The 13,688-nt window shown below is 42.2% G+C and overlaps 1 pseudogene; it reads right to left on the bottom strand.

The window, feature by feature from the left end:
• Positions 1-13,688, bottom strand: part of LOC123754484 (DNA-directed RNA polymerase II subunit RPB1-like) — a 96,363-nt pseudogene that overhangs the window by 35,262 nt on the left and 47,413 nt on the right.

The following is a 13,688-nucleotide window of genomic DNA, read 5'->3' as shown; positions in this document are numbered from 1 at the left end:
AAAAATTGAAAATATAAAAACAGAAGCCACGTACAAAACTCAGGCAAATCATAACATAGAACGAAAAGGCAATGTAAAGGATCTGAGTGTACTCATGTCGGAAGACCTTGCCTTTAAAGAACACAATAAAGTAGCCGTCACAACTGCAAGAAAAATGACAGGTTGGATAACAAGAACTTTCCACACTAGAGATGCTATACCCATGATGATACTTTTCAAAACGCTTGTGCTCTCTGGAGTGGAGTACTGCTGCACAATGACAGCCCCTTTCAAAGCTGGAGAAATTGCTGACCTGGAGAGCGTGCAGAGATCCTTTACTGCTAGAATCCACTCAGTAAAACATCTAAATTACTGGGACCGACTAAAGAGCCTAAATCTGTACTCCCTTGAGCGCAGGCGGGAGAGATACATAATAATTTACACGTGGAAAATAATTGAGGGGCTGGTCCCAAACCTGCACACAGAAATAACAGCACATGAGACCAGAAGGCATGGCAGGATGTGCAGAATACCCCCCATTGAAGAGCAGAGGTGCAACAGGTACTCTGAGAGAGAACTCTATCAACATCAGAGGCCCGAGACTGTTCAACACGCTTCCACTACACATAAGGGGCATAACTGGCCGACCCCTCACAGTGTTCAAGAGAGAACTGGATAAGCACCTCCAAAGGATACCTGATCAACCAGGCTGTGACTCATACGTCAGGCTGCGAGCAGCCGCGTCTAACAGCCTGGTTGATCAGTCCAGCAACCAGGAGGCCTGATCGACGACCGGGCCGCGGGGACACTAAGCCCCGGAAGCACCTCAAGGTAAGGAGCCAGCAACGTACTCTGAAACGCACAGCTGATCGCATCGCTGGAGGCGTGGGAAAGTCACGACGTTCTGACAGCTAGAACCGTCAGCTGATCGTGCTGCCAGAGGCGCGAGGTGTGTGCCCGCGCCGGGGGAGTGGATCCAGTCAGCTGACCGTGTTGCCAAAGACGTGTCATCGAGAAATGCTGCCGCAAGCGGATGATTTCAACATAGACATTTCTTTATGACATTTGTAACTGTATATATGTTTTCTTCAATAAACTCTTAAACTAACTGAGGCGTTTAAGTGAGCCTCCATTCTCTAGGGCTATATATATTATATATTTATGAGACCATTAGTGACACCATTGTACTGCACATGATATTGCATCCTTGATTAAGATAACCATTAAGACCACTGATGTGTTGCTGGGACACGAGTATAAACACCCAGCTGGCGACCTGAGTAGACCAGATAAAGAAGAAGAAGAAAGCGTTCCAGTGTCAGGACAGGCAGGTTTAAGCGAGTTATAAGAAGCTTGAACCTCCCCACTCAGCTAGGGGTGTATAAGGCCAGCCCTTAGTTGACTGGGGGAGCCCAAGGGTGAACAGTGGTGCCCGGTACTGAGGGGCTAAGACCTGTGGGACGACCCCAACCACAGGGTGGAAGGGGATGAACCCTGACACTTATTGCTTTAAAACTGCACTGTATCTAGTACTACCCAATCTCCCAATCTTCATGTACCCAATCCAAACAACTTTACCATTGTGATCATTGCTGTCTTCATATATGTGCTTTCAATTTGCTGTATTGTGCCTATTAATCTTCGTTTAAATTACCAATCAAGCTGTCAATATAATCAATCAGAGCTTTAATACACCAATGTGCTTTAATATACCTACTAATCTCTCTTATCTCATTTTTTTCTTTCTTGCAATGTATCTGTTATCATTTTATTAATTCCACTAGAATTTACCTACTTAAAATTATCTGTTAGATTAAGGACGTGCCCGAAACGCTGCGCGTACTAGTGGCTTTACAAGAGTATAAATTACTATGCTATTTATTCTCACATACCCAATGTACCTTCTTGTATATAAATAAATAAATAAATAAATATATATATGATGTAACTATATAACCTGAGCTTGTAAAAGCACCTTAATCACCTTCAGTGATTGAGTACTTAATAACACGCTAGTTTCTCTATCAGCTATCTCACCCTCTCAGAATAGGAGAGCCATAAATGTATGTGTGTGCATGTATATGTGTATATATGTATATATATGTATATGTGTGCGTATGTATATGTATGTATGTATGTGTATAAAGTATATGTGGAAGCTGATCAGAATTACATTTCACCTTTGTAAATGCACATTAATAATACTATGTAAAGAACACATCGACCACTTTATGTAGGGCAAACGTAACTCTGTGTATCTATGTATTTATGTCTGTAGGTTAGATTAGCATTTTAAAAGCACTACAATCACCTTCTGTGGTTGATTGTTCAATAAATCCCTGAACTATATATTTAACTCATCTCTAACCCTGTCCACGGATGACAGAAGAAAATGTATATATGCTGGTTAGCATTGTAAATGTGTGGGCCACGCCTGTGGTATATAATAATAATAATACAAAAGCCGTCCTTAATCGATGTACCATACTGCTACGCGCCTCCACACGCTCCATAGACAACTTCCACGGCCAGTACATTTGAGAGAGAAACTATTAACTAATTTTTACACAATAATTTGTGTACAATAATGTAAGTAGACCAGGAGGTGGTGACCTGGTGGAAGTCAGCCAGGAGGTGGTGACCTGGTGCATGTCAGCCAGGAGGTGGTGACCTGGTGGAAGTCAGCCAGGAGGTGGTGACCTGGTGCATGTCAGCCAGGAGGTGGTGACCTGGTGCATGTCAGCCAGGAGGTGGTGACCTGGTGCATGTCAGCCAGGAGGTGGTGACCTGGTGCATGTCAGCCAGGAGGTGGTGACCTGGTGCATGTCAGCCAGGAGGTGGTGACCTGGTGCATTTCAGCCAGGAGGTGGTGACCTGGTGCATTTCAGCCAGGAGGTGGTGACCTGGTGAGACACACAGTGACCCACCTTGACCTTGTGACCCATCATGGACATCTTGTGGAGTGTGGGCTGCCTGTTGAAGATGATGAGGTCTCCGTCAGTGATGTGGCGCTCCACCTTGTAGCCACACTGGAGGTGGAGGTCGGAGGGCTTCGGGTGGTAGCGGAGGTCAATGCGGGCTCCGTTGTCTCGCATGATGTACTTAGCTCCTGGGTACTGGTTGTTGCCACGCTTCACCAGCTCCATCATCCTGCACCACACAAATATTCTGTTGTAGCACTTTTAATGACCAGCATTCATCATGTCATTTAGATGTTCACTTACGGAACCTCTACATCCTTTTTGTTCTGTTATGGGGGCTTTGCTTGTATTTATTTAAGAGTTTAGGAGCTCGGAAGCACTACGAGGTTGTTTACAAACAATAATAACTTCGGGTTGTGAGCGATCTCGTAGCGTGTCCTGCGCTCGTCAACTGTTTAATAGAGACTAAACCGCCATGACAGACACAAGATGTACAAGTTTCGTAAATAGAGACGTGCGTCCTTCATGAATCTTGACCCTGGAGTGTGGTCAATGTATATAATGCTGTGGATTTATGAGAAAATCTTTGGAGCAGGACGGTGGGATGGACCCGCGCCCTGGGTCACCCCAGACACACACCAGGACAGTACGTGGGATCACGCGCCAGGACAGTACGTGGGATCACGCGCCAGGACACGGGTTCCATCCTGCCTGTCCTGCTCCAAATATATTCTCATAGATATATGAGGTTATTGTGATATTATTGTGTGTATGTGTTGCAGAGTTAGACTGGAGATAAAGTTAAGGTGAGTGAGACTAATACTTGTTCTACTGAGGGAGAGATGTCAGTGGTCAGGGAGAGCTCACTTGGTGAAGTTAAACGGTGTGACAATCTCCGGATACGTCATGTTCTGGGCGATGGAGCGAGGGACCCCCACCTGGTCAATCCGTAAATTGGGATCAGCTGTAATCACCGTCCGCGCCGAAAAATCCACTCTCTTGCCCATCAGATTGCCCCGAATCCTGCCCTCCTTACCCTTGAGGCGAGTCTTAAGGGCCTTGAGGGGCCTCCCTGATTTCTGGAGGGCCCTGGGCATGCCAGGCATGTCATTGTCTGTCATCGTGGCCACGTGGAACTGCAGGTTCTTGAGGATTCTCAGGAGATGATGTGAGCGGCAGCGCCGCACTGTTCGTTGCGGATGAGTTCGTTGTTGGACTTGATGATGTCGGCGAGCTTGTGGGTGAGGTCGTCTTGGTTGCGGGCGGAGCCGTACATGACGACGGCGGGCCGCACGGGCAGGGGCGGCACCGGCAGCACCGTCAGCACCATCCAGTCCGGCCGCGCGAACTTGGGGTCCATCCCCAGCAGGTAACACTCCTCGTCTGGAACAAGACAAGCACAGGCGCGCGCTAACAACACCCCGCTACCAGTATAAACAATTAACAATAAAACCAAAACACCAAACCTATCCAAGGCCTACCTATGTACACAATTATAATATATATATATATATATATATATATATATATATATATATATATATATATATATATATATATATATATATATATATATATATATATATATATATATGTATATGTATATATGTATATGTATATGTATATATATATATGTATATATATATATATATATATATATATATATATGTATATATATATATAAATATATATATATATATATATATATATATATATATATATATATATATATATATATATATGTCGTACCTAATAGCCAGAACGCACTTCTCAGCCTACTATTCAAGGCCCGATTTGCCTAATAAGCCTAGTTTTCATGAATTAATGTTTTTTCGTCTACCTAACCTACCTAACCTAACCTAACCTAGCTTTTTTTGGCTACCTAACCTAACCTTACCTATAAATATAGGTTAGGTTAGGTTAGGTAGGGTTGGTTAGGTTCGGTCATATATCTACATTAATTTTAACTCCAATAAAAAAAAATTGACCTCATACATAGAGAAAAGGGTTGCTTTATCATTTCATAAGAAAAAAATTATAGTAAATATATTAATTCAGGAAAACTTGGCTTATTAGGCAAATCGGGCCTTGAATAGTAGGCTGAGAAGTGAGTTCTGGCTACTAGGTACGACATATATATATATATATATATGTCGTACCTAGTAGCCAGAACGTACTTCTCAGCCTACTATGCAAGGCTCGATTTGCCTAATAAGCCAAGTTTTCATGAATTAATATATTTTCTCTATTTTTTTTCTTATGAAATGATAAAGCTACCCATTTCATTATGTATGAGGTCAATTTTATTTTATTGGAGTTAAAATTAACGTAGATATATGACGGAACCTAACCAACCCTACCTAACCTAACCTAACCTATCTTTATAGGTTAGGTTAGGTTAGGTAGCCGAAAAAGTTAGGTTACATTAGGTTAGGTAGGTTAGGTAGTCGAAAAACAATAATTTCATGAAAACTTGGCTTATTAGGCAAATCGGGCCATGCATAGTAGGCTGAGAAGTGCGTTCTGGCTACTAGGTACGACATATATATATATATATATATATATATATATATATATATATATATATATATATATATATATATATATATATAAATATTACAATAATATATATACGTTCCATTTAATATGACTCCATATTCCATGTTCATTATTCTCTTGGTTAGGGCTCCTATCCCTCTGACTATCCTCTTGCAGCTTGATATAATTGGAAGTGCCCCTCGGCCGCAGCATGGACGAGCCTAGCCTGGTATGTGTAATTACCTAAGTGTAATTACCTAAGTGTAGTTACAGGATGAGAGCTACGCTCGTGGTGTCCCGTCTTCCCAGCACTCTTTGTCATATAACGCTTTGAAACTACTGACGGTCTTGGCCTCCACCACCTTCTCACTTAACTTGTTCCAACCGTCTACCACTCTATTTGCGAAGGTGAATTTTCTTATATTTCTTCGGCATCTGTGTTTAGCTAGTTTAAATCTATGACCTCTTGTTCTTGAAGTTCCAGGTCTCAGGAAGTCTTCCCTGTCGATTTTGTCAATTCCTGTTACTATTTTGTATGTAGTGATCATATCACCTCTTTTTCTTCTGTCTTCTAGTTTTGGCATATTTAATGCTTCTAACCTCTCCTCGTAGCTCTTGCCCTTCAGTTCTGGGAGCCACTTAGTAGCATGTCTTTGCACCTTTTCCAGTTTGTTGATGTGCTGCTTAAGATATGGGCACCACACAACAGCTGCATATTCTAGCTTTGGCCTAACAAAAGTCATGAACAATTTCTTTAGTATATCGCCATCCATGTATTTAAATGCAATTCTGAAGTTAGAAAGCATAGCATAGGCTCCTTGCACAATATTCTTTATGTGGTCCTCAGGTGATAGTTTTCTATCTAGAACCACTCCTAGATCTCTTTCTTTATCAGAATTCTTTAAAGATTTCTCACATAATATATAGGTTGTGTGGGGTCTATGTTCTCCTATTCCACATTCCATAACATGACATTTATTAACATTAAATTCCATTTGCCAAGTGGTGCTCCATATACTTATTTTGTCCAGGTCTTTTTGAAGGGCATGACAGTCATCTAAATTTCTTATCCTTCCTATTATCTTAGCATCATCAGCAAACATGTTCATATAATTCTGTATACCAACTGGTAGATCATTTATGTACACAATAAACATCACTGGTGCAAGAACTGAACCCTGTGGTACTCCACTTGTGACATTTCTCCATTCTGATACATTGACTCTGATTACTGCCCTCATTTTTCTATCAGTCAGAAAATTTTTCATCCATGATAGAAGCTTACCTGTCACCCCTCCAATATTTTCCAGTTTCCAGAACAACCTCTTATGTGGAACTCTGTCGAAAGCCTTTTTTAGGTCCAGATAGATGCAGTCAACCCAACCATCTCTTTCCTGTAATATCTCTGTGGCTCGATCATAGAAACTGAGTAAATTCGATACACAGGATCTTCCAGATCGAAAACCATACTGTCTGTCTGATATTATATCATTTCTCTCTAGGTGTTCTACCCATTTAGTTTTGATTAGTTTTTCCAATACTTTCACTATTACACTTGTCAATGATACAGGTCTATAATTGAGGGGGTCTTCCCTGCTGCCACTTTTGTAGATTGGAACTATGTTAGCCTGTTTCCACCCGTCTGCTACGATTCCTGTACACAGGGATGCCTGAAAGATCAGGTGAAGTGGAATGCTGAGCTCAGATGCACATTCTCTCAGAACCCATGGTGAAACGCCATCTGGGCCAGCTGCTTTGTTCTTACCGAGCTCCTTGAGCATTTTTTCCACTTCGTCTCTAGACACCTCTATGTGTTCTATGTTGTTCTCTGGAATTCTTATTGTATCTGGTTCCCTAAAGATTTCATTTTGTACAAACACACTTTGGAACTTTTCGTTTAGTGTTTCACACATTTCCTTTTCATCTTCCGTGAATCTATTTCCCATTTTCAACCTCTGAATATTATCCTTTACCTGCAATTTGTTGTTTATGAATTTATAGAATAGACCTGGTTCTGTTTTACATTTGTCCGCAATCCCTTTTTCAAAATTTCTTTCTGCCTCTCTCCTCACTTCCGTGTAGTTGTTTCTCGCATCTTTGTATCGCTGGTATGTTTGGGGGTTCGACCTCTTCCTGTATTGATTCCATTTTTGTGTCTTTCGGTCTCTAGCCCTCTCGCAATTTCTATTGAACCAATCCTGTTTCCTAGTTCTGCATCTCTGTTTTGGTATAAATTTTTTTGTGCCTTTATCATATATTTCACAAAACTTGCCATACATCTCATTCACTTCCTTGCCTAGCATCAAGTCTGTCCAATTATACTCACTAAAAAAATTTCTAAGGTCACCATAATGTCCTCTCCTGAAGTCTGGTTTTTCAACTGCTTCAACCTCCTTATTTTCTTCCAGCTTATAACGCATTGCATACATTATTCCCAAAAAGACATGGTCACTTTTACCCAAGGGAGGAAGGTACTGAATGTCAAATATCTCTTCCTCCTTCCTGGTAAATATCAAATCTAGCATGGAGGGAACGTCCCCTTCCCTCATCCTCGTAGCTTGTTTAACATGTTGATACAAGAATGTTTCCAGGATGAGGTCTACAAATTTACAGGTCCAAAAATCTTCTGTTTTAGCTTCATATGCTTCCCAGTCTATGGATTTCAAGTTGAAGTCACCGACTATCAACAGTCGTGATCTATCGTTATCCGCTCTCGCTATAATCTCTCTCATTATTGTTATAAGACCTTCACGTTTACTATCTAGCTCCTCCTTTGACCATGTGCTGCTTGGCGGTGGACTATATGCATTTATCATCATTAGTTTATCATCCTCATAGCAGATCTCTAGTGCTATTATGTCAACTTCTTGTGGATTGGCAGTCATTATTTCCTTCACCTTTAGGTGTTCTTTTACCAGCACAGCAACGCCACCGCCTTTCCTAATTTTTCTGTCCCGTCTCCAAGTTGAGTAGCCCCTTGGGAATATGACCTCATTTAAAATTACATCTTCAAGTTTTGTCTCCGTGAGTGCAACAATGTCTGGTGTCTGCAGCTGTATTACATCACTTAACTCCAGTATCTTCGATCTCACTCCATCTATGTTGGTGTATGCAATCTTCAGGAACTTGTTCCCCCTCTCCTTATTCTTCACTCCCCCTCTCTCTATTGATTTTGTTGGTTTGCCTTTATGTACCACTTTACTGGTTTGCCTACCCCTATCACTTTGTAGACAAAAGAATTTATTTCTTCTTCATTCCTGCTCTCATTTAAATGTTTTGCCTCGGCGAGGTTCAGTTTCAGCTTCTCTCTATCTTCTTTTGAAAGATCTCGTCTTAATGACCACCCTTTCCCATCCTCATCCCTTTGCAATTTTCTAGCATTCCTTAGTACTTCTTCCATCTGTTTGGCACCGTTTAGGGTGATCCTCAAAGGTCGATCTTTCCCTTTTACGTACCTGCCTATTCTCCTGTAGTCGCACACATTCTCTCTGTTTGTAAGACCTTCCACGAGGCCAACAATTTTATCTACTACTTTAGCTTCTTCTACAGCTCTTTCTGACCTAGATGTTATCGCCTTTTCTTTGCAGCCAAAAATGATCAGGGACTTACTCCGATCAACTGTGTTTTGCACCAACTTCGGGTTAGATGCCAATTCTTTCCTCACTTCTAGCCTAATGTTTGTTTTATCTTGGTTGCTGCAGTGTTTGACTTCCTTTACTGCTTCTTCTATTTTTTCCTTCTCCTTGGCCACTTGTGCATAAGTGAGTTGCATATCTTTCTTGCACTGTTCTATTCCCTGTGTAACTTCCTCCATCTGTGCTGACAAAAGCTGTTTCTCCTGTTGAATTTCCTTGCCTAACCTATTGTAGTCATTTATGTTTAAATTTAAATGTGTGTGTGTGTGTGTGTTTCTGGGGAGTTAAATCCTTCAAGAGATTCCAGCAAAGTTCATTTCTGATTGTCAAAACCGTATACATATCGTTATGAACCGTGTTGTGTACATGTGATAGGTCTCAGGTTCAAGTGCGTTCACTGAGACAATGAGATACATCACAGTAGGATAGAGTATCTTAGGTTACTTCTGCCCAATTCCTGCCGATGACCAGAGATAACCAATAACAAGTCCAGCAGAGGCTGTGACGTGTCTCAGCTGCTCACTACTATACCCACCTAATACCAAATTTTGACTGACTCTGTATATAATAATTCCCGTTGTCGGGGACAGGAGGCCTGTGTATATAATAAGCTAAACACTCGCTTCCACAAAACACCCTCAAGCATTGTCTTAAACACATATGTATTCAAGCAAAAAACGAAGTTCTAAAAAAGGTTCAAAGGTTTGCCACCAGTTTACTCCCAGAGTTGAGGGGTATGAGCTATGAGGAATAGCAGCAGGAATTAAACCTCACGGCACTGGACGACAGAACAGTTAGGATAAGCCATTATCACGCGTACAAGGGGACACAGGTGGAAACTGAGTACCTAAATGAGCCACAGGGATGTTAGAAAGAACTTCTTCAGTGTCAGAGTAGTTAACAGGTGGAATGCATTAGACAGTGATATGGAGGAGGTAGATTCCATAGTTTCAAATGTAGATATGACAAGAGCCCAATAGGTTTAGAAACTTGTACACTAATTGATAGACTGTTAGGAAGCGGGAACAGAGAGCCAAAGTGTGTCCAAGCACTTGGGCTGGACGGTAGAGCGACGGTCTCGCTTGATGCAGGTCGGCGTTCAATCCCCGGCCGTCCAAGTGGTTAGGCACCATTCTGTCCCCGCCGTCCCATCCCAAATCCTAATCCTGACCCCTTCCAAGTGCTATATAGTCGCAATGGCTTAGTGCTTGCCTTGATAGGAACTATCAGGGGGAAAGGATAAGGAATGCTCCTTCCCCTCAACCCCCACAAGCACAACTAGGTGACCTGTCTTACCAGAGATGTGTCTGAAGATCTCGTACACCCTCTCAGCCGTCACGATCTGTTTGCGGTCCTGTGTGTCTTCATTGACGTGTTTCCACTCAGCCACCAGTTCGAGTCCCATCCTCTTCACGTTGGGCTGGTACCTGAGGGCAGTACACGTGTCAGGATGGCCCGCCGCCCTCGGGTGGTTCATCAATATTTCCTGACCTTCTGTGTGGTTTTATGATACTGTTTCGTGAGGTTTTAAGCTGTATTTAAAAGTTATATATTTTAAAGTTTAAAGCTGTATTTACATTATGATTTTCAAATTAGTTTCATCACATAATTTGAAATATAAATATAATTTTATAATAGTTCATTGTGTCGGGGGACAGGCAGCCAGAGTATATATACATATGTTAGGCTTATATTGAGGTCCATATCCTCCCCCTTCCCCCCGCAGGGTGGAACTACAGACCCTCCCCCAGGGTGCAACCCCACACCAAGCTGACTATCTCCTGGGTACCTATTTACTGCTAGGTGGACAGGTGCATTAGGTGATAGGAAACGTGCCCAACCATTTCTATCATTGCACTGTGGGTGTGTGTATTCACCTAGTTGTATTCACCTAGTTGTGTTTGCGGGGGTTGAGCTTTGCTCTTTCGGCCCGCCTCTCAACTGTCAATCAACTGTTTACTAACTACACTAACTACTTTTTTTTTCACCACACACACACACACCCCAGGAAGCAGCCCGTGACAGCTGACTAACTCCCAGGTACCTATTTACTGCTAGGTAACAGGGGCATTCAAGGTGAAAGAAACTTTGCCCATTTGTTTCTGCCTCGTGCGGGAATCGAACCCGCGCCACAGAATTACGAGTCCTGCGCGCTATCCACCAGGCTACGAGGCCCCCGAGGCTGTGTGTGTGTGTGTGTGTGTGTGTGTGGGTGTGTGGGTGTGTGTGTGCGTGTGTGTGTGTGTGTGTTTGTGTGTGTGTGTGTGTGTGTGTGTGTGTGTGTGTGTGTGTGTGTGTGTGTGTGTGTGTGTGTGTGTGTGTGTGTGTGTGCGTGCGTGCGTGTGTGTGTGTGTGTGTGTGTGTGTGTGTGTGTGTGTGTGTGTGTGTGTGTGTGTGTGTGTGTGTGTGTGCGTGTGTGTGTGTGTGTGTGTGTGTGTGTGTGTGTGTGTGTGTGTGTGTGTGTGTGTGTGTGTGTGTGTGCGGGCGTGCGGGCGCGCCTCCTTACCGGCCACATCCGCCGTGGGTGGCAGACTTCTTGAGCTTGGTGGGGTCGTCCGGGTCCTTAGTGACGTCAAGCTCGTCGCCGCCCTCGCAGATCATCTTGCCCTTACACAGGTTGTACACGTGCAGCAGCCGCTTCCTCGGCTGCCCCTTCGACTTGGTCACGATCTCCCGGATCTTCGGGTGTTGCTGCCAGAGTACGTCCAGAGTAGCTTTAGTAAATGGTTTTGTAGGTCCAGAGAAGCTTTAGTAATTGTTTTGTAGGTCCAGAGTAGCTTTAGTAATTTGTTTTGTAGGTCCAGAGTAGCTTTAGTAATTGTTTTGTAGGTCCAGAGTAGCTTTAGTAAATGGTTTTGTAGGTCCAGAGTAACTTTAGTAATTGGTTCTGTAGGTCCAGAGTAGCTTTAGTAATTGTTTTGTAGGTCCAGAGTAGCTTTAGTAATTGTTTTGTAGGTCCAGAGTAGATTTAGTAAATGGTTTTGTAGGTCCAGAGTAGCTTTAGTAAATGGTTTTGTAGGTCCAGAGTAGCTTTAGTAAATGGTTTTGTAGGTCCAGAGTAGCTTTAGTAAATGGTTTTGTAGGTCCAGAGTAACTTTAGTAATTGGTTTTGTAGGTCCAGAGTAGCTTTAGTAATTGTTTTGTAGGTCCAGAGTAGCTTTAGTAATTGGTTTTGTAGGTCCAGAGTAACTTTAGTAATTGTTTTGTAGGTCCAGAGTAACTTTAGTAATTGTTTTGTAGGTCCAGAGTAGCTTTAGTAATTGTTTTGTAGGTCCAGAGTAGCTTTAGTAAATGGTTTTGTAGGTCCAGAGTAGCTTTAGTAAATGGTTTTGTAGGTCCAGAGTAACTTTAGTAATTGTTTTGTAGGTCCAGAGTAGCTTTAGTAATTGTTTTGTAGGTCCAGAGTAGCTTTAGTAAATGGTTTTGTAGGTCCAGAGAAGCTTTAGTAAATGGTTTTGTAGGTCCAGAGTAGCTTTAGTAATTGTTCTGTAGGTCCAGAGTAGCTTTAGTAATTGTTTTGTAGGTCCAGAGTAGCTTTAGTAATTGTTTTGTAGGTCCAGAGTAGCTTTAGTAATTGTTTTGTAGGTCCAGAGTAACTTTAGTAATTGTTTTGTAGGTCCAGAGTAGCTTTAGTAAATGGTTTTGTAGGTCCAGAGTAACTTTAGTAATTGTTTTGTAGGTCCAGAGTAGCTTTAGTAATTGTTTTGTAGGTCCAGAGTAGCTTTAGTAATTGTTTTGTAGGTCCAGAGTAGCTTTAGTAATTGTTTTGTAGGTCCAGAGTAACTTTAATAATTGGTTCTGTAGGTCCAGAGTAGCTTTAGTAATTGTTTTGTAGGTCCTGAGTAACTTTAATAATTGGTTCTGTAGGTCCAGAGTAGCTTTAGTAATTGTTTTGTAGGTCCTGAGTAACTTTAATAATTGGTTCTGTAGGTCCAGAGTAGCTTTAGTAATTGGTTGTAGGTCCAGAGGAGGTTTAATGGTAATTTGTATGTCTAGATTAGGTTTAATGGTATGTTCGTAGGTCCAGAGTAGATTTAGTGGTCTTCCTGTGGGTTAGAGTGAAGACTTAGTGGTCACTTGGTTGATATTGAGACTGACGGGGTCGAGTGGCGAGTTAATTTACCTAAGAATTACGAATTCTTCGTGGCGTTTGTGAAGAGGTTCAGTGGTCCTTACAGGAGGTCTACTAGTCGTTTAGCTGGCTTGTGGAAGGTTTAGTGGTGTACTGAGATTGTAGGAGGTTTAGTGCTTTAATGTTTTTTTGAGAGGTTTTTTGACTTATTGGGTTTGTGGGAGGTTTATCCCACCGCTGTCACCATTTGTAATACCGGGAGGGGAAAATAAAGAAGGGGAGTAAAGATAACAGCTAAAAGTAGAAGGGAAAGACGCTAAATAAACGAGAGAATGATAGCAGGGAAGTAGTTAATAGTAGAAGGCAAGGAGGAGGAGGAGGAGAATGTTAAGAAGGACAGGTAGAAAAGAAGAGCGAAGGGAGCTGGGAAGGAAGGGTAGAATTAGTAGGGTAGAAAGAAGGATAGAGCTCTCACCATCCATCTATGTCTATAATAGAAGGGAAGGAGGAGAACCAGTAATCCTTCCTTCCATCCATCCATCT

The sequence above is a fragment of the Procambarus clarkii genome, chromosome 18 (genome assembly GCF_040958095.1).
Source record: "Procambarus clarkii isolate CNS0578487 chromosome 18, FALCON_Pclarkii_2.0, whole genome shotgun sequence".
NCBI classification, from domain to species: domain Eukaryota; kingdom Metazoa; phylum Arthropoda; class Malacostraca; order Decapoda; family Cambaridae; genus Procambarus; species Procambarus clarkii.
The sequence above is the reverse complement of the archived record's forward strand: the minus strand, read 5'-3'. Positions and strand labels throughout refer to the sequence as shown.